The sequence below is a fragment of the Aquarana catesbeiana genome, linkage group LG07 (genome assembly GCF_042186555.1).
Source record: "Aquarana catesbeiana isolate 2022-GZ linkage group LG07, ASM4218655v1, whole genome shotgun sequence".
In the NCBI taxonomy this organism is placed as follows: domain Eukaryota; kingdom Metazoa; phylum Chordata; class Amphibia; order Anura; family Ranidae; genus Aquarana; species Aquarana catesbeiana.
The window spans coordinates 172011942-172038503 of NC_133330.1; the positions used below are offsets into that span (position 1 = coordinate 172011942).

At 41.8% G+C, this 26562-nt stretch overlaps 1 protein-coding gene and 1 long non-coding RNA gene across 2 annotated transcripts in view; both read left to right on the plus strand.

Annotated features, from left to right (window-relative positions):
* The window catches only part of LOC141103367 (uncharacterized), a 60716-nt gene extending 56792 nt beyond the window's left edge, over positions 1-3924 (plus strand). Inside the window, exon 4 of the long non-coding RNA XR_012235310.1 lies at positions 3235-3924. This is a non-coding gene — a long non-coding RNA (uncharacterized lncRNA). The remainder of the gene's footprint in view (positions 1-3234) is intronic.
* Positions 3925-7172: 3248 nt separating this feature from the next.
* LG07H1orf21 (linkage group 07 C1orf21 homolog) overlaps positions 7173-26562 on the plus strand; it is a 227449-nt gene continuing 208059 nt past the window's right edge. Inside the window, exon 1 of the mRNA XM_073592875.1 lies at positions 7173-7378. The gene's annotated coding sequence lies outside the window, so the exon portion shown is untranslated. The remainder of the gene's footprint in view (positions 7379-26562) is intronic.

The window sequence follows — 26562 nt, forward strand, 5'->3', positions numbered from 1 at the left end:
AACGAACCATTTCCTTAAGAGATTGTACCAGCAATTTCTCAGATTGCGAGGCTGAAAAGAGTTCATCCACCGTTGTTTCCTCCACAGAAGAGTCATCGGTTTGTCTTTCCTCCTGATCACCTGAGGGTAACACCTCATCCTCTACCCACTGTTCCCTTGGTAAAGGGTCTGAGGTGGGGGAGGGGGATCTATCATGCTTCCTATCCCTTTGGATGGAGGATGCGATTAAAGCTGCTAGTCTTTCCTCTAACCCCAACAGGGCGGAGGAAAAGGCATCTTCAGTCGCGTATACAGGGGCTGAGATATGAGAAGCAGCTGCAACACCAACTGGTTCCAATGACTCACCCTGGCTAGCCACTTCTGGTATTTCAGGAGAAGATGAAAGTGTGGAGGCACGACTGGAGTTCTCAGCTCCTGGGGGTGATGTGTTTGATACCTTTTTTGAGGTGTTTGTATCGGCCTTTTTGGGATGCATAGTCCTAGGCACTATTTAAATGCACTAATTGCTGAACAATAGTCTAGCAATAGAATGCCGCTAATAAAAGTTCAGCCTAGAGCTGGGAAAAAATTTCTTTTTCTCTATTGGGAATGCCCATATGCAGCCCTTACGTACTCCACTGCTCCTGTGTCCCAGGTGATCAGCCAGCTTGCTCTCCTCACTATCCAGCTGAGGAGAGACTGCTCTTTATACATAGTTTCCACCCCCTGCTTGCGCCGTGTGTCCTCGTGGACGCTATGTCCCGCATATGGCGCTGCGCCTATGCCCCGCCCCCTTCGTACGTCACCCTTCCCCCCTTCCTTTGAATATCAGATCATTCCCTCCTGTGCGCGGGTGGCATTTGGGTCTGCCTGCAGACCCATCAAGAGGGGAGGAGAGGCAGAGCCCAAATGGCGAGCAGAGCGGGGGGAACTTTTTTTAGAGCAAACGGGAGCCTCTGCACTTCCCACGGGGGGGGGGATATACAAGGGAAGCAGCAACCACTTTGTTGAATTCCCAATCCTTTTAGTCCCTCCAGGGGGGAGAAATGCAGTATGGCAGATCTCTTTACTTACATGAGGAATCCCCGCTGTGAGAAGCTGCTGCTGAATCCACACACACACTGACACTGAGCTGAAGTGAAGACAACAAATTAAGGTATGTGCATTTACTCCCTCTATTGGAGATTTAGGGCATGACAGTATTTTTTCTTCCCAAGGAAGAAAAACCATAGGTGGACTTTTCACAGTTCCTAGGCTTCTTCCCTTACCTAATCCTCTCGGCAGGATACTGCTGATGACAGACAGATCCAACCTTCACCCATCACGGTGGGCTGTGTTTAGCAAACCTTCAAGGACCGGGTCCCCTTTTTATTGGGGTTCCACTCCCTTGGACCTGTATAGCACCCCACCAGGAAAAACTTTAGGTAATGTGAGCATGACCAAAGCACTGGGTCCCGGGGTCCAGCCCTGCAAGGAGAGGCGTTACAGGCAAAACCCTGTTCTTCTTATACGGGGCCCGGGTACCGTCCACTTTGGCCTCAGTGGCACTTTGGATGGATCCGGTCCGTGGAGGCTATTTAAATCCAGCAAGGATCCCTCCAGTGGAGCTCTTCAAAGCACATCTTCACTCGTGACCAACACCTTAGACACTGGCGAAAAAACCAAGGTACTTCTGGTAGGAGGAGGAGGTGTTATATAGGGAGTGAACTTCCTGAAGGTGCCTATATACCCATATAGTTAATAACTATGGCTCTGTTTCCCGTGATGTACGATAAAGAAATATCACCTTCTTACTGCTTGTCAAATGCCCTCTGAAAAGCGTTCCACTCTGTAGAGGGCAATGCTTATGTAAACAAACCCTTACAAAGAGATGTAACTATGGTGGCCCTCATTTTTCTCACAGCATACAATTCTTTTAGTGCTATGTGAAGGTGAAGGTGGGGTGCAGTTTGGTGCAGTGTGGTGCAGTATGGTGCAGAGACAATAATTCACACAGGCAGGTGAAATAAAACTTGTATTGAAGAAATGCAGTAACAGTTCAGAACATCCCCAAGGGGAACAGCCACCCAGCTGGGCACACTCACAGTTCAGCAGAGGGACAGGAACAGATTGAAGACGGAATTACATCTTCTGTTGAGAGGGGACTGAATGTGGCCTGGTTGTCAGATCCCAATTAGCAGAATGTCCAGAAGAGATGCAATCCTACGCTTACCCTCCTAGTCAGGAAACTCTCCCTAGCACAGTTACTGTCCTTCACAGGTGGGGTATCTGTCCCTACTCTGTCCACTCTCAAAAAGCATGCCTAGCACATGAGTTAGGGCCTTATATAGGCTCTGCCTGACCCAAGATGGCTACTTGAGTCACATGGGGTGGCAGCATCCAATAGGATAGCTTTCCCTATGACCCAGGAAACCATAGAGGAATCTTGTTCCTCCTGACTAAGGATGAGCTTAGGCGTGTTCGCAACCTGTACGTGCAGAGCCTGCCAGAAAGTCGGCACTGCACAGCACTAATCGCAAGCAGTGAGACATTTTCCCGATCTGCGGCTGCAGAGATCAAGCAATGTCTCACTGCCTGTGATTAGCGCAGTGCAGTGCCGACTTCCTGGCCGGCTCTGCGCGTGCGGGTTGCGAATACGCCTGAGCTCATCCTTACTCCTGACTTACCCTCCAATAGCACTGATGCAGTGCACCTGCTGGGGAGAAAACAGACTGTGCCTGCCTACAGATGTGCTGCAACAGGCACTACTGCAAATCTGGTAGCAGATGGAATGGGCACAAACCTAGAGAACAGCACACTTACCCACCCTAAGGGAAGTTAGGAAGTGAAGGAGAGAAAATTAGCTATCACAGAAATGCAGAAGGTGAACAGCTGCCAGGGGCTTGTTACAACATAAATAAATCTGAGTTCCTGCATGAGTAGTCGCTCTTCTTTAACGCATCACAGCAAATCTGAATCAAGAAAAAAGTTCAGACGATTAGATCATGTGCTATGCTATCAGTCAGAATTGTGTAATGACATTTATTGGTTATAGTGTAATATTTACCAGTGCAAGGAAAGGAGATAAATGTAATACTTGATACTTACCAAACAGCTCCTTACTTTAAAGTGTTTTGCATCTTAAACAGAAATGTCACCCTTCCCCAAAAAATTACAGTTCATGTGTCTTTAATTTTATGTTCGTTTTATGTTGCTGAAATATACTTAAAAGCCCAGTGGATCCAACATTGTACTCTTCTTGCTCTCCTACTACAGGTCCTCTCTTGTCCTGATGCCTCCTTGAATAAACAATGTTGGTACCCCAGGAGGATGCAGGAGGAGGCTGACAGATCGTTCTTGCCTAGGTATAAATGGAGGCAGGGGGCAGGTTGAAAAATCGTAAAAAAGAAAAAAATGTAATCATCAACAAATTTTTTTTGAAAATGGTCTGATTTTTTATTTTTTGGAGGAGGGGGGAATAGGGGTGATAGAAAATGTAATTTTTAAATGAAGGTCTGCTTTAAATACATTGCCTTCCAGCATCAAACTGGAATGCTAATGGCCAGTGAATCAACAGTGGCAGTCTCTTTGACAGCATAGTTTATGTCAGAGGTAGGCAACCTTAAAGAGGTGGGGATCTACCTGAAAAATATGGGAGAAGTCAAAATTCACCAGGCACAGTGTCGCTCAGTGTTGCCTTCTCACACCTGATTTAAACCTCTAATTGCCGTAATACTGAGTAGTAATCGCGTGCATTGCACGGCAATCATGGGTTTAATGAACATATCCCCTAAACACCACCTGTCAAACACACTTGGATCACTTTTCAGGAGAGCAGCAGTGCCTACTGCACTTGTGAATGTACCCTCACTGTTCTGAGCCCCCTATAAGCCTGCTTTCACGCTGATGTGCTGCAGTTTACCTGTACCACGGGTGCAGTGCAGTGCATTTGCAACTTTCCTGGGTTAGTTGAGCTTTGCCATAGACTTCTATTATAACCTGCAGGTGTGGTGCACTTTCTGAAAGCGCACCAAAACTCCTGTATTCAGAATGTGCACCAAACCCGCAGGATATAGTAGAAGTACAGTATATGGCTAAGAGAAGCAAACCCACAGGGAAGCTGCAGGTACACTGCACTTCACATGGGGTGTGGGTAAACAGCAGTGCATCAGTGTGAAAGCAGCCCTATAGTATTATGCCCAGTGTATTGCTTCACACTGACCTGCTGCTGGCACCACTCTGGAGACCGCATGGCGGGATAAGAGGTGGAGTGCAGTTGGTATCACTCCGTATGGGACAGGAGCCAGCACTGCAGATGAGGCATCGGCTTATGTGGCTCTTGCTCCCTACTACAGATCCAAATTTACAAGTAGTCCCCCTGCATTGCACTATGTTTGTCGCTCTGGGATGGCGGGTCAGCAAGCCCAGACCGCGATCTACCAGTCACCTGGCCGCGATCTACTGGTTGCTGAGCCCCGGTTTATGTAGTAGCATGCAGATCAGTTTGCTAACATTGCAGTCTTTCTGTCATGATGGTTATGAATTCAGTTGCTATGTATGCCTAGCTGATGACATCATCATCATCTTTCAATCCAGGAACTCAGCACAAATGATCTAGGCAACAGAGTGACACCTGGGAAATCTTAAAGGAAAGAAATCATAAATATTGTTACCTGTCACAACTGAGGAGCACTAATGGCTGCCATAGCTAGAAGGTATACATACATGCAGATGGATGCATGCTTCTGGGGGTCAGCCTCCAGTGTTAATTGGGAGCAGGTACTCTTTAGGCTTCATGTACACGGGACGTTTCTCAACCTCTCCTGAATGCTGGAACATCACAGCTAGTAATCCACGTTTAAAAACGTGTCTTTAGCAGCGTTTATAAGCCGCGTTTAGTTTCGTTTAGCCACATTTGCGTTCAGGAGCGTTTACTAAAGATAACCTCAGGAGAACCTCCCAAATGATTAGAAAGCACTAAAAACAAGTATTTATTAACTATTTCAGCCATTCTGTGAGAGAAAAGTGTGAGTAACAGCTGAGAAAGCAGTATGCTTGTAGCTAGCTGTTATTTTTTGGTTGGTTTGTTAATATGGATCCCATGATGAGCATGTGTGAGGAAATGCTCCTAATGTTGCTTTTGCTGAGGCTCCAAAGATGTAGAAAATTGCGCGAGAGGACCAGAGTTCATCGCTACTGGACACATCCTTGATGGCTAAATGCATGTCCACAGGATACTTTTCTAATATGTATGTTCAGCTGCGTAATTACCCAGAGAAATGTTTTAATTTTACACGCATGTTAATTGTCACCTTTGATGCTCTCTTGGAAAAGGTTAGACCCCGTCTAGTTCGCAAATTCTCAATGGTTGACGGGTGAGTGAAATTCCTATTCTAATTCAACTTCAGCGTCAAGTAATGCAAGTCGTGTATTGTACAGCATAATTGGCTGATGAGGGGAATATCACATGGTATATTAAGCTTGCATACAGTGATAATTGTGTTTTTGGTGTGTTTTTAGCATTTTCCAGGCTCAAAAGTAATAAATAAAATGTTTCTCTTTAAAAATGCTACTAGACGAAAACGCGCCTAAACGTGAGTAGCTGCGTTTAGTCACGTTTGGCTTTTGAAATGCCTTTAAACACAGCTTCTAAACGCATTTTTGTGGGTTCCAAAAAAAAGCCTCTAAACGCAACTGCCTAGAAACGACTATAAACGACCTTGTGTACATGTACTGATAAGAACATAGAGGAGAGTTCAGGGGCAGCTGAAAAAATGCCCAACTGCTCCTAAATGTCCGCTTACCAGCAGCAGTGTACATGAGGCCTTAGTGTATTAGTATTGAAGAAATTAGATCAGTTTAAACTGAATACTTGACCTTGGTACAGTGGCAACGTTTCCTGGACAGCATTAGCATTCTTAACAACATAGCTGACATAGTTCTGAGATTGATTAAGGAGTATAAGTATTGGTTAACTAATATATTTATAAGGAGCACTGAGGTGCTATTTAGAACTGTATACACCCCCTAACCTTGCGGGTGAATAAGGTTCAGGAGGGCAGTGTTTTCAATTTCAAGCCAAGATCATGAGATCATGACCTCAAACTAGCAGGAGGGAAGTTCAAAACTAATCGTAGCAAGTATTCTTTTACTGAAAGAGTATTTGATGCATGGAATAGACTTCTAGCAGAGGTAGTGAGTCAGTCAACAGAAAGTGGATTCAAACATGCTTGGAACAAACATAGATCTATACTCAGACAAAAAAGTTAAAAAAAAAAAATAGAAATGAAAAACATATATAAATATAAAAAATGGGGAAGTCTCAATGGGACATTTGGTCTTTTTTTTTCTGCTGTCACGTTTCCATGTTTCTAACCTTTTTTATATTAAATGCCTTGGCTCTCATGACAATTCCCTCCAGGGAATGCCAAATAATCTAGTACAGTGATTCTCAACCAGGGTTCCTCCAAAGGTTGCCTGGGGTTCCTTCAGCATTGGGCAATTTCTGCCTCTCAGATAAGTTCCCAGTACAATCCTATGAGAAAGCCAAAAAAAAAAAAAAATCCTATCGGTGTAAATAATTTAGCACTTTTCTTCCGCAAAGAAGGTAACATTCGCATTTGTATGTTTTGGTCATATAGACATAGTCAATCCGACAGTACACTTTGATAATAAGAAGATGTGTTGCTGCATTACTGTACTTTGATCTGGGGAGACCTGACCCATTTTAGCCGTGGCTTCCTTTCGTCATTTTCATTCAGGGTAGGACTACTGGGAATAGAACCAAACTGCTTCCCATGACATTTGAAATTGAAAACATTGCCTTATTTATTCACTAGTGTCTATAAAGCTCTAAGCAACTTTCAATATATCAGTCCTATAAAAATAGAGGTGCCAAGGGCCACTGATCTTCAGCACTGACATCCTCTTTTACATTAACCCTTTCTGTGCCAGAAGCTTTTTTAAGCTTATGCAGCATTTACTGTAAGTATACCGTAATCTCTCATTAATGTAGCAGCAAAAGGTTAATCTTATCTGGCTGCTGTTTGTCACCAATAAATAAAAAAAAATAGCAAAGCTCAGCTACAGAGGTATTGCTATCAGAAAAGCATTTCTGCCTTAAGCCACAGCTGTGTTTTGTGCCTGTGTATTATGAAGGCCTGCTAGACCGGCTGTCTAAATGAGTAGCTGTCTCTCACCCCTCCCATCCCCTCCCTTTTTTCCCCTCTCCTGTTCTTTTTTTTTCCTTCTCTTTTCCTGCTGAGCGATTGCAAAAAGGAGCTTTTACGCTTCTGTTCAGCTGCGCTTTACCCTAAACGTCTATTCATCCCACCGTCATCGCTTCCTATTTTGCGCTCTGGAGTAAAAGGGAAAAAAAAAAAGGCATAATCGTTTAACCCAGAAGCATCATCGCTGAAAGGTAAGGGAGGCTGAACTGAAGGCATTGTCAATAGGGAGACAAAAAGAATTCCCATTGTGATTTCAATTGTGCACTGTTTATTTATGTGTGGGTTAGAAGAGCTTAAAGGCCTGCAGTCTTATGTCAGACAGTTAAGATTGGGTTTCTTCCATATCCTTGCATGTTTCTATTTATAGAAGACAGCTTGTTTATAACCGTCCATATTTATTTTTTCAACTAAAATTGTATCATGCATTGCATTGGATACGTAGCATATTTCCTTCTTTTTTATTTTTTTTTTATTCGTACTGGTTTTTGCTTTTATTATATGTTTTTGACTTCACGTTGTAACCATTTACTACATCACTCAGGTAAAGTCAAGTTTGTTTCAGTTGTCCATATATTTTGCAGATTGTTGTGACACACTTTTTTTTTTTTTTTTTTTAACCTTGTTATTTTGTGTGTTGGTATTCAAAGGTTCACAGTGAAATCAATTCAAAATCCATTTTATTGAAATTCAGCTGGTAATATAACGTGGGCGTGTGCATGGAAATCTTGATGGTATATCTGATGATTTAACTCCTGTAATGCCAGAGGACATGTCTTTGCCTGTAACTCCTTTTTATTTTTTATTTTATGACACATGTAGACTCTCCTCTTCCTGTTTTTGCAGCATGACTCTCTGTGACATCTTTATGAACTATGAGAATTTCCCACTATAGTAGCATTGTGTGTGTGTGTGTGTGTGTGTGTGTGTGTGTGTGTGTGTGTGTGTGTGTACGGGCAAAGCTTGGTTGTCCAGAGTAAAATATGGACCTGTATTGTGGAAGTTGCTTCACCCAGGGTCAACAGTCAATATGACTATGTTTCTTTATGTCTGGGACATGTCTTTTCAGTTTATCAGCATGCTGACAATATCTGGGATTCATAGTCTCTTACTGCCTGCAGTACAATAGGGCAGAAGGTGAACACTAATGAACTCTTTCACTGCTACAGTATTTTCTGTGGAAGCTAATTACCATCAACAGGCTCGGTGATGTCTGTCAGATGAATTTTAATCTGATGCATACTGTTCAGTTGCTGAGCACATTTAGGTTTTGCCCCGAATGTTGTGAAATGTACTGCTCTCCATGCTCACAGGCGAGAGGGGCAATCCAGTTCATACATGGGTTATACTTATCAAAGGCAATGGACAAATCTGCCCTGGCTCAATTCACAAAGGTACAAAACGGTAAAAAAAAAACAAAAAAAAAAACACTATTGTACTTAAGTATGATCATCCGGCTTAAGTGGGAGTGGAGGTCCACTTATCCAAGGGCATTGATTCAGGCCTTACTGCCCTCTAGGACTGGGGGTGTCCTTGACATCTATAGGAAATGGAAAGAAAGAGGGAGCATTATCCCACATAAATTTATTGAAGTTTAAAAAAGATAAATTGTACTCAAAACATGAAATAAGCTCTGAGGAAGAAGGAAAATACTTCAAAACGCATCAGCCAGCAGGGACCCCTGCGCGGTCCCCCTACAGTCTGGAGACTGTTGAGTCCAGGACTTTCAAGCTACAGAAGAGTGGCTGGTTTAAGCAAATTTTTATCACATGTTTGTGAGAAGCCTTAAAGTGATTGTAAAGGTTCGGGGGTTTTTTTTTTTTTTTTTTTTTGTTTATAACAAACATGTCATACTTGCCTCCACTGTGCAGTTCATTTTGCACAGAGTGGCCCCGAACACCGACTTCTGAGGGATCTTGCAGCTCCTCTTATCAGATAACCCCCTAGGAGAAGCGCTCTCCCTGGGGGGTTTCCTTGTGGGTGCGCTCCCGAGTCCAGCATTTACGTCCATAGACACAAATGCCAATCAAGAGCCGAGAACCCCGGACAAAGGAAGAGAGTGTCTCCGCCAGGTGAAATTCCAGGGCTCAGGTAAGTAAAACGGGGGACTGGGGGGCCGGTCACTGCCAGGTGTTTTTTCACCTTAATGCATTGGATGCTTTAATATATTTTAACTTCAATAAACTTATGTGGGATAATGCACTAGGCTGGTTCGTCCTTTCTTTCCATTTCCTTTTAATTCACCAAGGGTTCGGTGAATCTTGCTCAAAATGTTGTGAACCCAAACTTTTATATGTGATCCCAGCTGAAGTCTTTAAGGGATGATGGAATGAATGTTGTAGTAATTATGGTTACATTAGGCCTAATAAGTAACCTTCACCTACATAAAATGTACATTGATTATGTAGTTTTATGGTGTCATTTATTGCCCTGTATGCACAGCCTATAGCAAGGGTAGGCAACCTCGGCACTTCAGCTGTGGAGTGCCTCTGCCTCTAGGAGTCATGCCTGTGATTGTCAGGGTCTTATGTCTCATGGGACTTGTAGTTTCACTATAGCTGGAGAGCCGAGGTTGCCTACCCCTGGCCTATAGAGTAAATCTCCACATTGCAGTTGTTAGCAGTTTGTATTCAAACATGGGGTGTGCGGGATGGTACTACACAGCTTAATGCATGACCTCCAGTTAGTAGTCCGAGAGACTGACATTTCCTGTGAAGAAACTATATATCCCTCAATCCTTGGGTCTCTCAGTCTTGGGCGGGTGAGAGGTGCACAGTAATTAGATCTGATACAGCCAGAAGTAGAAATGCAGAGCATTCATAGGCACAAGCTTACCATGCTGGTAGATTTTTTTTTTTTTTTAGCACTCCTGCCTTTATGATATGACACAAAGTGGATGGCAATGCGTGCCTTGGACGCTGTATGATCCAAAACAGGAAGTATCTCTTTTGAAGAATAGGGACTGTCTAGGTGTAGCAAACCATGGACATGGAGGGGGGGGGGGGGGGGGGGAATTGATCAGCCATGACACCACAAACTGCAGCCACAACATGTGAGCCCCTCATTAGAAGGTAAGGCAAACCAACAGCATGGGGAATAAAGGTACACTAATACCTAATGAAAACATTTGACAGTGTACAATGTCTTTTAAATAACTATTATTTCTTTTTTTTTTTTTTTTTTTTTTTTTTTAACACACACGTCATACTTACCTGCTCTGTGTAAAACTGCACAGAACAAACCCAATCCTCTTCTTTACGGGTCCACTGCCGCCACTCCTGGCTCCCCCCCCCCCCCCCCAATATCAAGCTGCTTACTATGGGGGCACTGGTGCGTGCTCGCTCCTGAGCCCCACTCTATGCATCCATAAGACACATAGAGACGCGGCTCGGCCCCACCACCGCTCCCACTGCAGTGTCTCAGCCAATGAGGAGCAAGAGACCTGGGACATCCTTGGCTTGCTTGGATTGCTGAATCGAGAGAGGGGGGTTAGGTGGGTGTTGGGGGGGGGGGGGCTGTGGGGGGAAGCAGCACACAGAAGGTTTTTACCTAACTGCATAGAATGCAGGAAGGTAAAAAATCTTTAGCCTTTACAACAACTTTAATTATAGATATTGTTAAAGCGTAACTCAACTTTTTGTTGAGAAAAAAAAATTCCCCTCTAGGTGATCTATGTACACTAGGATTATAACAACCTTTGTTGCAGATTCCTACACTTTTTTTTTTTTTTTTTTATTATTCTGTTTGTTCCTCTGTGTTGAGTGGATCAAATGAAAGTGGTTTCATAATTAGCATATTTATCGGTGTATAACACACACCTTAACTTTAAGAGGGAAGTTTCAGAAAAAAAACTTAGTTTAAAATAAGGGTCAGTGCTCTGCAGCCTCATCAGTGCCCATCAGTGCAGCCTGATCTATGCCCATCTGCAGCCTCTAACATGCCCATGATTTCAGACTTGCCTTTGAAAATGATTGCAACCACGCCAGTGCCGGATGACATAGATCCACGATCTCCTGTATATCCGGTGCTCAGTCACTCTCAGTCCCGCTCGGCTCATATGATGAACAGAGGGATGGGCGGGACCGTGTGTGACAGAGCCGTATACACAGGAGATCGCTGCTCTGTGTCATCCATCGGCGATCGTCCCCTCCTTCCACTCCAAGAAGCAGGGATCGGCGTATAACACGCACACATAATTTCCTCCTGATTTACAGGGGGGGAAAAGTGCGTGTTATACGCCGATTAAATACGGTATCTGTCAGCTGCCCACCTGCACAGCACTAATGAGAATCTGCTGGGCCTGCATCCCTTTAGATGTGTTCCTACAGGGAGTATCTTGTCAAAAATGAGGTGTTTTTTTTTTTCGCAGGGGATGCCTGAAATCTGACTTATCTTAAGCAGACTTCTGGGGAAATTGGTGAGCTAGTCACACAAACAGGAAATTATGTTTCTGGGGGTGGTCAGTACACTGTGTACAGAACAACTCCTCCAGGTAGCCATATTGCATTGCATTTAAAGAAAATTATAGTGGCTGCAGATTGAAAAGGAAAGGTGATTTTTAATAACATTCAATTACAATACGACCTGTGTCGCAATTGTATACGCTATATTATTTATTTATTTATTTATTTTTTTCCTTTTTTCCCCAATGAAAGTGGAATTATCCTTTTTAAATTGCATATTACATGCACCTCCTGACCAGTCCATGTAGATAGGTAGCCACACACTGTGCATGTTCACAACTGCATCAAGGGCACAGATGCTTGTGTATGTATTTACACAATGATTATTGCTGTGTTTGATTACAGGGGGTCCCCGGGTTACAAACAAGTTAGGGACTATAGGTTTGTTCTTAAGTTGAATCTGTTTGTAAGTCGGAACAGGTACATTTTTTAAGTGTAGCTCCAGCCAAAAAAACTATTTTTAAGCTTTTTGGATAGCATAGGGAAGGGTTAACACCCCTGTAACATTTGTTTTGCTGTGTGTGCCCCTGTTCAGAAGATTTCACCTCACTTTCTGTCCCAATGACAATTGGATTTTGAAAATTTTGGGTTGCTGTGGAAACAAGCCTTGGTGATAAAGCATCAGTGGAGGTACCTTTTTCCCAAAATAGCTCTTACAGGAGAGAATTTCCCTTCCTAGGGGTAGATTTCATCTTACTTCCTGTTGTCTGCCTCCGTTTGTAAGTAGGAGTCGTTTGTAAGTGGGATGTTTGTAACTAGGGGACCCCCTGTACTGATATACCCTTCTACTTGCCAATGAGGTGACTACATAGAATAGATATTATATATATATATATTCACAGCTGGGCAATGCTTACCTCAATGGGGGGTTAGATCTGGATGCTGCTATCTGTTTCTATACCAGTGTGATCTTGAACCTGAGCTAGGGCCTTAAGTCAGCTCATAGTTTAATATCTATTTACTAAGTGCACCTCATCCTTTACATTTTACCAGAAAATTGGTACTGTAGAGTACCCTGAGATCTCCTGGGATACGTTACGTCAGTATTCCAGGTGGCTGCGGGCTAGTGGGTCGACACTGATACAAATACTAAAAGCAAATTACTAAAAGGTAAACTTGTATAGGGACCTGCTGAATTCTGAATTTAGAAAATGTATGTAAAAATATTAATTTATGTATGCACTTGCTGTCCCTGGGTTGTTGACTTTGAAACCCAGAAGAAGAGTGAGAGAGCGCCACATGGCCTGTATCTTTTGCAACCGTGGTATTTGTACATCTATGATGCATCCTGGCAATGTTCTCTTAGCTTGAAATCAATTGAGTGGTTGGAGAATGACAGTGAGCCTCTAGGAAAAGATACTATCAGCCACATTCCATGGTATGTGGTGTGAATTAAAAGAGAAGTATGGTCAAAGCTCTTTTGGCCATACTTGTCTTGTGGGTCACAGGAGTGCACTTGTGTACTCCTATGAACCAGAATCATTCAACAACAGGCTAAAGCTCACTGTCAGCTGACATCGCTGAGCCACTCCAGTCTCTGGATATAGCCCGACAATGTCTGGGTTCATCCAGGTGTCTGAACGGTAGCTGGCTCAGCCTCTCAGCATGCTCGTACCCCCTCTCCTGCCCGACGCTCCTGTCACCACTCTGCTCACAGCAGACTGAGTGATCAGAGGTCATGTGATTGCTCAGTTTTCTGGCTTAGAGCCGGCAGGGAGTATCTTTGGGTTTTTTTCACACTTCTTTAAATACTTTGCAAAGTGCTCCTGTGTATAGACCTATTTGATTCAACATACTTTTTAAAGCCCTGTGGTTTGGGGGGGCTTGGCTGGTATGATTTGTGTCTTATGCACCCAATTAATAATGCCTTTTTGTACACAAACTATTCTTATTATAGAAATCAACTTAACACCTAATTCCAGCCAAAATGTTTAGAGTCTTGAAGGGTTACATCAGTTACATTTATGCCCTGCGTGACTTCACCATAGAGATTTTACCTATTCTCTTTTTATTCCTCTGATACCAGAAGGTGCACACACAACAAAAACTTGACACGCTCTTTCTCCCCTGTTGGAGAGATTTTCTATCACCTCTCTGATACCCTGTCATCTGGGCAAGAGGTAAATGAAAATGGAGACTAAGTCAGTAATAAAACCTGATAATTATAACCTCCCCCTGTTCTTATCCCAAACATTACAGGAGTACTAATGTCACATTCATTACTTTAAGTAATAATAAAAGGCATTCATCACTGACTCAAAACGGCCAATGGCCATGTGAGGACGCTTCCCCTCAGAGCTCCAGGACCTGCTCATTCATTTTATTTTGGAAACCATTCACACTTCTTCATTCTGCTCATCATGAACAAGCTTAGCAAGTAGAATTCTAAACGCATTGGCTGGACCTTAATTCAGATATCCGGACCTTTTTTTTTTTTACAGCCTGTCAGGCCGACAGCACTCTTTGCATTCTTCCAAGATGGCGCTTGACCGTGTGGGATCTGCAGCCTTGCTCATGACTTCTATTAAATTTGGGTCCCTTTATGTTAGGGAACTTAATGTTCTACAAAAAGGTTCCCAAATACTATCCCACATGTCTAAACAAAGAGTAGAGGTTCTTTAATTTTAAAAAAGTGTGCGTATCTTCGTCCATCCCTTGTTGAGATGAACGCGGGTGTCAGATCCCTGCTCTCCTCACTAACTCCTGACAAAGAACTGGCCAATCTTACACACCGCTGTCACTTACGTAACAATGCCACTCTCAGCTGCACCCGACACAAAGATTTTCCAACTTGTGGGACCACAATCTAGGTGCCAGCAGCCTGTGAGCAATTGTCACTGGGCTAATTTAGCAATTAACCCTTTAACTACTGCCACTGACCTTTTGATACGGAAGGGTTAGACCTTCCATCAATTTTAGATTTACACTTATGATTTTAGAATAATCGTCTGTAACACACACACAGTCACCACATATAGGTATGCTCAGAGGCCTTATCTTATACAGTAGCACTCTTCAAAAGAGGTTTGTTTCTAGCTTGCATTAAGAGCTTAGGGACAAGCTTAACACTTTTCAAAAGAAGGTTTTAGTAATGAAAAGGTCAAAATTGATGCAAATAAAATATTTACAGAAAAAAGTGTTATAAAGACATAATACAGAAACGGTGTGAGAAGAATAATACTTGTGCAATGTCCTTGGGTTGAACAGAGTTCGGTCAATGAGCCAGGTGTTAATCTGTTCTCAAACTTGGAAGATGTTCCTGACTTGATGATAAAGGAGAACTGACAACTGTCTGGGCATCTCCTATTTTCTCTTGGATCAAAGGGGTGGTGGCAGATGCCCCTGACCAATAAAAAGGATAAGGAGGGTCCATGGGCTGTCCGGGGTTTATGACAGTATAATAACCCTCCCTAACACACAGTTTTGTACCACTATTCATATCTCCCAATATGCACTGGTTGGATTCTTGAAACTAATAGATTATTATTCAGCATTGAATTCCGTGTCCAGGGATAGTAAACACAGGGTATTTCAGATAAACGTGTCCCCCATCAGGCATCTGCAGCTATCTTGCCCTTTGTATGTTTTAGTGTGGTCATGTACAAACTTGATTCATTCAGTATGAAATTCCGCATTCAAATATATACTTTTTATTAATGGGTCATGTTCCTGTCTGAGTTTATGAATCGTGTGTGGGTTTCTTAAGTTTTGAATTCAGCAGAGGTCTCTAAAAGTTTACTTCTGCTCTGAATGCTTTTTAGGATCCTCATTAATTCTGGGTATCCTTTGATGGCATGCTATGGATTTGCTTATAGTTTTACGATAGGCCTGAACAGCAGGAATAGACATCCTGCTCACAGCCCTGCACAGGCCCAAACGTTGGTTTCTGATTACTGCTGCAATGTGTAACTAGTCTGCCAAACTGTCATGGCTGATGTATGATTCCTGAACAAAATGGCCGCTAGCTACAGTATTTTGGGTGTCTAGTACATGATATCATTACACCTGTATCTGCAGCTGCTGTTTTTTGTTTTAGCATTTCTGGCCATTCATAACAGCTAGAGGGTGACAGGGGGTGATTGCAAAATGATATCTCCCATGGTTTCAAGCTACAATGAAAGAATGCAAACCCTGGGCACCCTTTTAGAGGTTCATGCTCCAGGAAGGGAGCTGGTATAGCATATGGCCATGCCGTCTTCCCATCGGTTGCCTGATTAGTTTCAGACCTGCTATTGGAACAGTAATCAAGCAACTGATCAGTAAAGAAGCAGCTGAAGTCTGCACCATTCAGTGGTTAACAGGGACAAACATGTTAAACTAACGGGATGCAGAGATGTGTGTGTTATTTCTTTATTTATCTTTTTTTTTTTTTTTTTTTTTTTTTAATGCATTAACGTTTAGACTGGGTTTGCAAGACTTAAAGTATTTGTAAACCCTTACTGCCCTAAATTGTTCAATTTAGTTCAATTATTGCAACACAACGTGATCTACATGCCCCAAGATACAAAAATCTCTGTTCTCCTTTTTTTGGGGGTTGAAGTATTTCCCGTCATGTGATTGCAATTCCTGTGCTTTGCGAAATGAAAGGCGGCCAGTGGGCATGTGCAGAGCGTTATTTCTTGGAGAATGTTTCCTGTCAGAGCTCGCTCGTGAATGAGCATGCAGAATCATGCTCATTCCTGAGAAAGCTGAGACATGATCATAGATGGGGTGGTGCTGGGTGGATGGGGTTGGACAGGGCAGGACTGGCTGGCAGTGACCGGCAACGCTACTAGGAAGTATCAGTGAGCAGCCACATTCGGCTGCACAGATCACACGTTGTTTGTCACATCGAGGCTGGTTGCCGAATGGCTTGGTTAGACAGTTTCTAATCAGCCATTAAGCAATCCAAAAATGCATAATACAAATGTTTTGTTATTTATCAAATAAATGAAAAGAAAATTTGGATTTTTGGACTAGAATTCCACTTTAGATATGTTAGATTCCATTTGTAGTAAAACAGAAAAGGTTCGGCTTCATTAGTCTGAAACCTGTAGCTTGAAAACTAAAGAAATGTTAGCTTCCATCCAAGGCTATGAAAAAGGTATTTTCTTGTATGACAAATTCCTAAAGCTTTGAAATCTCCAAGAACAGGGCCTTCAGACTTGCAGCTCCAACGGTTTGGTGCATGCTAGCCAGATAAATCCAGAAGGTAGTGTCCCTGGAATGGATGTATTGAAAGCCCCACTAAAAACACCAATTCACCAAGAAATGCTAGCTAAATACCCCTTCTTCCCAATACCTACATTTCTCAATCAACCAGTACCCTTAATCTACATGTCAGTGTTTGTTTATATGGGCAGCAAATAGTTGCTTTTTTAGTAGACATTTCTCATACAGTAAGCCCAGATGTCAAACAGACCAGGTGCAGCATTAAATGCTTATGTTTGCAAGCCAGCTCTTGGTGCAAAGGAGGCCACTAATGCATTTCCAGGAGGTTCATCTTAGAGATTTTGTCAGCTTCAGTAATTTGTGAACTCAGTGACCTGAAATTGCATTGACTGTTTAGCAGATCAGGAATGCTCATGTTTGTGCTTTCCCACTTCTTTTTTTTTTTTTTTGCCAAATCATCTATTTTCCATAACCTGCTTTTTAAAAAATTAGGGTACCATTTATTCTGTAAGCATATCTAGATAAAAAAACAGATATTTACACACAAAAATCCACAAGTAAATAGACGAGGCTGATAAGCTAAGAATTGCCATAAATACTATAAATGTGCCTGCTCTAAAACATCTGATTGAAAGTCCATGGACTATGAACAGTGTCTAAGTGCTATGTTTTCTTATTGCTTATATTATGAATCTTTGTGTAATATTACATCTGATTTGGATACTTGCTGTACTTTGTTAAGCTAAAATCTAGAATTCCAAGAGAATACTAAGATTTCTTCCCACACCTACAAATCTTAAGTCTTATTATTATTATTATTATATTTTTTTTTTTTTTTTATTTCTTTTATAACTATTACAAGGAATGTATACATCCCTTGGAATAGTGCTTGACAGGTCCTCTTTATGGAGAGATGTGGGGTCAATAAGACTCCACATCTCTCCTTCAGGCTGGAAAGACCAAGATATAAAAAAAAAAAAAAAAAAAAAAAAAACTCTCAGCCTTTCCAGCCATGTCCCCGGCATTGTTTACTTCCACTGGCCCGGATGTGATGTCATAACGTCGCGCATGGGCTTTCGAGGGTCATAGAGATGACTGGGGACCATCTGGTCACCACAAATCTCTATGCTAAACTTCTGGCGGCGACCGTTTTGTGTTTTTTTTTTTTTTTTTTTTTTTTTTTTTATACTCTCCGGCTTGCCGATCGCACGGGTGAGCCGGTAGAAGCGAGCCCCTCCCGCCATCTGTAAGAAAGATTAAGCGGCTGAACTGCTGCTATGATTGTTCTTGGGGTGCAAAGAATTGCCAGCCAAAAAAGATATCTGAATGATGCTTGCAGCTGCAGGCATTATTCAGATAGCCCCACTCGACATCTTTGGGCTGAAAGTGGTTAATAAGCCAATTTGGTTTTTTTTTTTTTTGCCCATTTTTACTTTTAAAGCAGAGCTAAACCAACCAATTTAGGTTTCCCAAAACATTTATATTCAAGGGATGCCATGGATCATAGCTGTCAGTGTGCCTAAGGTGGCTCCCAACTGAACAGTCAAGCCATCAAATGGCTGATCACATGTACAACACTGTGTCATGGCTGATCACATGGCAACTGCCGATCAAACAGAGGCTAAGATGGCAACTTTCTTGGCTGTAAAGGATAGAAGGGTTTAACACCAAGAACTCCAATGGGTGGTTTCATCTTGTACCTTTATTTTAATAACCCTGTAGGCTCCTTTTTTTGTTTTTTTTTTTTTTTTTTTGTTTTTTCGTTTTTTTTTTTTTAATCAAAACCCTATACCCCCTAAAAGAAGGGGTGGGAAAAAATGTGACTTTAGTGTGCTATACAGAGAAAACTAAACGCATATACAGTGCGTTCGGAAAGCATTTACAGCTCTTTACTTTTTTCATATTTTGTTATGTTACAGCCTTATTTCAAAATGGATTACATTCATTATTTTCCTTTAAAATTCCTCAAACAATACCCCATAATGACAATGTGAATGAAGTTTGTTTAAAATCTTTGCAAATTTATTAAAAATAAACAGCAAAATAAATAACATGTACATAAGTACTAGCGGCCTTTGCTCAATACTTTGTTGAAGCACTAATTACAGCCTCAAGTCTTTTTGAGTACGATGCTACAAGCTTGGCACACCTATTTTTAGGCAGTTTCTCCTGTTCTTCTTTGCAGGACCTCTCAAACTCCATCAAGTTGTAAGGGGAGCATCAGTGTATTTTTAGATCTTTCCAGAGATGTTCAATAGGGTTCAAGCCTGGGCCACTCCAGGCATTCCTAGTTTTCCCATAGCCACTTCTTTGTTATCTTGGCTGTGGGCTTAGGGTTGTTGTCCTGTTGGAATATGAACCTTCGCCCCAGTCAGCGGGCCAGAGCGCTCTGGAGCAGATTTTCATCAAGGATGTCTCTGTACATTGCTGCATTCATCTTTCCCTCGATTCTGACTAGTCTCCCAGTTCCTGTTGCTGAAAAATATCCCCACAACATGATGCTGCCACTGCCATGCTTCACTGTAGGGATGGTATTGGCCAGGTGATGAGTAATGCCTGGTTTCCTCCAGACATGGCGCTTGTCATTCAGGCCAAAAAGTTAAATTGGTTTTATCAGATCAGAGAATTTTGTTTCTCGTGGTCAGAGTATTTCAGGTGCCTCTTGGCAAATTCCGGGTGGGCTGTCATGTGCCTTTTTACTGAGGAGTGACTTTTGTCTGGCCACTCTACCATATAGGGGCTTTGCTTCTTTGCTGTCCACATTGCCTTGTTTTATTGTGATCACAATTTTATGCCATTGTATGCTGGTGTTATGGAGATAAAAACCCGAATTGCTTTTGATCTGCACCATCTGGAGCCCTTTTCTTTTTGCATATCCTTCACCATGAACCCGTTCATCTCACTCGTCCGGCCATCACTGGCCCAAGGGTCGATCTACCAGCGGTGATCATAATGGATGGATTCTGTCTTCCGAAGCCCGCTCCAGTTTCCCTGCTGACCATTCCAGGATACCTCGAGCTGTCTCTATCCATGCCTGATTGTTCTGGTGTCGCTGACAACCAGATCCATTTGTTCCGGTAAGAGTACCAATTCATTTCCTTTTTATGATACCTGCTGTCAACACTACTCTTGATGTCCCTGACTGCTCATATGAAGATGTCCTCAATCTAATGGACTTTTGGTCCTCCTAACCATTTCCTTTGGGGATATTTGTTGTCAATGTTATAATTTTTGTCTTTGACTGCTTACATGTAGATGTCCACCATCTGATGGACTCCTTGCTATTATCACTATCATGTTGTATTAGTGATTCACCCATCACTTCTTAATTGATCCACTTGTGATTCATCACACAAAACAAGACTTGCTCGTTTGTAGTCCATATTTCATATATGTACATTCACACGTCTTTAATTTTTGTGTTCACATAGCTGTTTCACAAAGCCTTATTAGCACTACATTTTTACCCACTCTACCATACAGTTCTGATTGGTGGAGTGCTGCAGCGATGGTTGTTCTTCTGGAAGGTTCTCCTCTCTCCACAGAGAAACGCTGGAGCTCTATCAGAGTGACCATCGGGTTCTCAGTCACTTTTCTGACTAAGGTCCTTCTCACCCAATCGCTCAGTTTGGCTGGGCGGCCCACTTTAGGAAGAGTCCTGGTGGTTTCAAACTTCTTCCATTTGAGGATGATGGAGGCCACTGTGCTCATTGGGACCTTCAATGCTGCAGACATTTTTCTGTACTCTTCCTCAGATCTGTGCCTCAATACAATTCTGCCTCGGAGGTCTACAAACAATTGCTTACACTTCATGGCTTGGTTTGTGCTCTGAAATGCACTGTTAACTGTGGGACCTTTTTATATAGACAGGTTTGTGTCTTTCCAAATCATGTCCAATTAACTGAATTTACTACAGGTGGACTCCAAGTTGTAGAAACATCTCAAGGATGATCAGTGGCAACAGGATGCACCTGAGCTCAATGTTGAGTGTCATAGCAAAGGCTGTTTATATAGATATATAGATATATATATATATATATATATATATATATATATATATATATATATATATATATATATATATATATATATATATTTTTTTTTTTTTTGGTAGAATTTTTAAGAAAATGAATTTAATACATTTATGAATAAGATACAATATAGAAATAAGTACAGCGCTGCACCAAATAATATTAGAAACAAAAAATGTGTAGTATACAATTAGCAGCTGACACACCTCTAGACACAGGTAAACCAAAAAAATAACAAAATGTAGTGTAGCGCTATGTGTATATGTAAACAGTGAATACGTATTTCCTATTGCAGGAAAAAACAATAATAAAATATTAGGTGATACGAATTGACATTAGGAAATAACTAAAGTGAATAAATGATATGAATCAATGATATAAAGTTAAACAATAAAGCCAAAAAAACATATATGTGGCAAAACAAATATAGTCCATAAAAAATTATATTGGTGATGAACAGTGGAATGAAAAACCACCACCAAAAAAATTCATAAGAGTAAAGTGCTTAAATAATAAAAAGTCCCAAGTTTTCCTCATAAATAGAATAATTCACTAATTTAATAATTTTTAATAATCTTTTATTTTTTATTAAATTGGTGTTTTTAAACGTTATCATGCCATGTGAGTTTTTTTTCGCATGATATTTGAAACATCCATTGGGCCTGTTGGATCACCTTGGGGACGTTTAAAGCTGTGGTGGGACCCCCCCCCCCTTTTTTTGGAAGCTGAGGATAATTTGACGATTCATCTCGCCAGACCTGGTGGTCACTAAGCTTTCTTAGACTTGTAAGACGTATGTCTTTTCAAGTCATCTAATTCTGGTAAGCCTCTTTCTGACGCTCTGGTGATGGTCCTGCCACTTATTTAGATCTTCCACCCATCTGTGATTTTTCACTTATTTATCTGACAGAAGTGAATTATTCTATTTATGAGGAAAACTTGGGACTTTTTATTTAAGCACTTTACTCTTATGAATTTTTTTGGTGGTGGTTTTTCATTCCACTGTTCATCACCAATATAATTTTTTATGGACTATATTTGTTTTGCCACATATATGTTTTTTTGGATTTATTGTTTAACTTTATATCATTGATTCATATCATTTATTCACTTTAGTTATTTCCTAATGTCAATTCGTATCACCTAATATTTTATTATTGTTTTTTCCTGCAATAGGAAATACATTTATGAATAAGGCTGTAACATATCAAGATGCACTGTAAATAAAACGCCAGCAATTTGCAGATTCAAAAAATGTGACCATGTATGTAAATATCTTGTTCATGTATAAGTTATGACTTCTTTTAGGTTAAATGCCTACCACATATACAGTACATCAGATGGTCCATTCTATATACTGGAATTATCTGCTGCCACATCCCCAGAAACTAGAGCTAATCTCTCTACCTAGGAAGATTGTGTAAGAAAATCCAAATCATCACCACCATGAGAATGTGCCTGTTTGTGATCCTTCTTGCATTTTAACAGAAGATTCAGACTGTGCTTTTTGTCTTTGATTAAATCACATGCCTCATTGCCGATGGTTACTTTCACCTTGGGAGACAGATTACCATTTGATCTACAAAATGGTCATTCCTGACACAGCATGACAGCATATACGTATGGGTAGGCTCCGCCCCCTGCCCTATCACAGGACCGGTTATACTATAAGATTAGGTCTCCTCCCTACCTGCAGTATTCTCTTTTTTTTTTTTTCCTCACTGCTAACAGCCGGTTATGCTGCTGCTGAAAGAGCAGGATTTTTTATTTTTCCCTCACCTTGTCAGACACTTCTGACCCAGCCGCACAGGTTCAAGCCTCTCCTATGTCGAAGCTCCCCTCTGTAAAGGCTGACACGAATTCCTATATGGGGGAGACCTCCCCCCTAAAGGATCCAGGAAGATAGGGTGATGAGGACATCCGGTCTCTAGGGACTGCTCCTTTTATCATGTTGCCATGGATGGACATTCATTGGACTTTCTGTTTGGACATGAAGCGTGCAGGTGGTAAGGCACCACATGGTGCACAAATTCATAATATTCAGTTACTGCTGCAAGTATGTGATTAAGCTTGCATCTCTGAAGGGTTGTGGTTGTGTCTGCAAAACTGCTAATGCTGATAGCAGGTGTACTGTGCTGGGCTGAAGCCTTCCTATTAACTAAACAAGCCTGGCCCTACAGTCTTGACTTATTTTCTGCAGGTATGCTGTTAATTTGCATTTCTGAAAAGCATATAGCACACATGCGAATCTTGCTGGCTGTCCATATTGCCACTCTGTTACTAATGTTTCACAGATTGAAGTCTGTGTATGCAGTATTGCTAATGCTAGGACTGACAACAGGTGATGCTGAGCCCTTTCCTATTAATGCAGGGCCTGGGCCTGCAGACTGGTTTTACTGTGTATTGACACTTGGTTGTGGTATGATCCTTGATGGTACATGTGTCTAAGGTAGGTTTAACCTGCTAGTGCTAATTGTCAAATGACTGTTAATTTGCGCTGCTTACCTGTGATTACATTAACTCTACAGTATGAATGACTTATGTGTTTATTTATATGCATAATAAAAGTCAGGATCTGCTTAGTCGCATTTCCGTAGTACTTACCTGTAGCAATATGTAAATTGCTTGTGTTAGTTGTGGGGGTATCACAACTAACACAAGCAATTTACATATTGCTACAGGTAAGTACTACGGAAATGCGACTAAGCAGATCCTGACTTTATGTGGTTTTGTAGTGGTTACTACTTATGGCAAATACTCCCAGACATGGCTCCAGGCTTTCGGCTCATCTGTGAACCAGTAGCAATCAACCTTCCTAGAGACCAGCAACTTTAAACTAAGGTTAGGGCAGGTAGGTATATGCTGTATCCTAAAAGAGTGCACATTATGGGCATAATGAGTGTAAATCTCTCCAGCCCTCGACGCCAACACCAGTCAACCTGCTTCTGCAACAAGGGACAGATCCCCTTCAGCCGTGAAGGAACCACTATGTAGTTCACTGCCAGAAGAGGCAGATCAAGAAATCTCTACAGTAATCATAGTGGTCTGGTGGTAACTGATGTGTCGGCCAAAATGCAAAACAAAGTTACAGGCCAGAGGCAGTGACAAATGGACAGAGACTGAGAGCCTACAGTCATTAATGTTTCCATACCAAGCCTAATCAAACAACTGTGTTTATTTAAAGGCAACCTCTACCTCAGAAGCATTTGACAAGGGAGTCTTTATCAGACTGGCCAGAGGGGTCAGCCTTAGCTTACTTCTGGGAAATTGCTATAGGCAAGTTGGCATATCAGCAGCAAAGGTGGATACTTTAACCCTGTCCAAACTGACTGTGTGGAGCTCAGGTACTAAGCTATTCAAACAGTCATCTAAAGGGTACCTCTGCTTCATCAGATTAACCAAAGGTGCCATTCTTCCAACAGAAGAAACAATATCCTTTGCAGAGACCCTGGGACAGAAAATAGAGCCAGAGATGAAGAAGGTTCATACTACTGTTAAGTAGTGTTTTGTGACCTGCGACTGAGCTCACTTCGGTAGCCAGACTGTCAGGACCCCAGACAGGATGAAAACAGAGCTCTGGTCAGTGATAAACTCTCTATGATGGCGGATCCTAGATTGAAAATGGAGTAGCCAATGATGCAGTTCAGCCACTGCAGATACAAGACTGTATGCTGTTTCTCCAGTAATCATTGTGGTCAATGAACCCTTATGACTCATCCCACAAGTAAACACATGCCGCTTTAAGTCAGAGTGGTGACTGTTCAAGTCGGATCGAGTGATATCTAGAAGGAGGATTAATCCCTTTTGTTAATCGCCAATGACCAGAGGATAGCCAAAAGGCAAAGTAACGAAGAGTGAATGACAGGTTAAACCTGGGAGAACTATAGCAAAGAATAAAGAATCAATAATCCTCTTTATTTGCGTAAACCCAAGCCATCCTCCAACATAGCCAGTAACACAGAATAAGTATTCTGTATGGCAAATAGGTCTATAAGGATCTCAGACATCCAAGTGTCAAGCCATGAACTACCTTGTTGCTGAAATTATCAGGCAAAATGGCTCTGGTCTCTTCCAACACTATACAAAGGTTGGTGTCTTTGCAACCCGGGTTAGAACATCATCCTTCTGGCATATCCAAACGAAAGTGTTTGAAGTACCACAAACATTGAAAATAGATTCAAGGTTGAAGAGAGACATAGAATTGGCCCTTCTTCAAGAAGCAAAACGATAGGCTCGTCAGGCCTAACGACATCAGAAGACAAGCACTGTCCAATGAGGACAATCGCAGGGGTGCGGATCAAGTCAGTCAAAGGGCTTAGATAGCTAGGACAAATCTATCACATAAGGGCAGAGACCGCTCTTCCAAACTGATTGCGCATCCATGGGCGGAACTCCAAAGGAGTCCCTCCAGAGTTAATATGTAAACTAAGACCTGGTCTACATTTAATATGCTGGGGGTCCATTTTTGTGGACCAGCAGCCTTGACTATAATACATCTCAGTCATTAGTGGGGATAGATCTAATCCTCAACTTAAACACTTCAACAGTACCCACCCTTATTGTCTGATGAATTGGTACAACCCATACGTATATGCTGTCATGCTGTGTCAGGAATGAGGAAAATTTTATACTTAACAGTAATTTTCCTTTCCTGATGCAAGCATGATAGCATATAGGTCCCTCCCATTAAAAAAAAAAAAATGAAAGCAAGAAAAACAAAAGGCCTCGCAGTGATACTAAATTACGAGAATACTGCAGGTAGGGAGGAGACCTAATCTTATAATATAACCGGTCCTGTGATAAGGCAGGGGGCGGAGCCTACCCATACGTATATGCTGTCATGCTTGCATCAGGAAAGGAAAATTACCGTTAGGTAAGTATACAATTTTCCTCATGATAGAGGAGGGGGGAAAAAAAGGAGGAAAACGCCCAAAGTGCTGGTTTGTTAAAGTGTAACTAAAGTTTTGCCACTTTCATAATTAAATTCCATTTTATTGAATATGCACCACTATGGGTCAAAACTGTGAATCTCCATGCTCAGTTTTGTAAAAAAGAAAGCAAACCTGCAGCATGACTATCCAAGGACTTGCATCATATACAGCAATGAAGCATTAGCCTCACAGAAAAAACTCTGGCACCCCGGTAGGACAGCTGCATATGTCAAATGTGAACCCTGACACCATTTGAGGGACAGTTGCATATACATATGTTTGTTCAGTTATAACTTATAGGACTCGTGCACGCAATGGGGGTTATTTACCAAAGGCAAATCCACTTTGCACTACAAGTGCACTTGGAAGTGCAGTCACTGTAAATCTGAGGGGGACATGCAAGGAAAATTTAAAAAACAGCATTTTTGCTTACACATGATTGGATGATAAAATCAGCAGAGCTTCCCCTCATTTCAGAGGGGAAGGATGATTGAAATGTGGGTGGGGGGTGTGGGGGAGAGAAAGGAGTTGTAGGTGGGAAGAAGAGAGGGGAGGGAAGTAAAGATGGGAGTTTAAAAGGAGGGGGAAAAGGGAGGGAAAGAGAAAAAAGAAGAGGCCACGAGAAATGGGGAGGAAGAAAAAGATAGGGAGGAGGGAAAATGGAGAAAGAGGGGGAGGACTTGAACAAGGAAAGAAGGGAGGATGGAGATGGGAAGAGGAAGCAAAAAGGGAGCGACGGGGAAGAAAGGGGGAGGGTGGAAAAAAAGGAAGGGGCATACTATGTGTCTTATATGCAGATGCA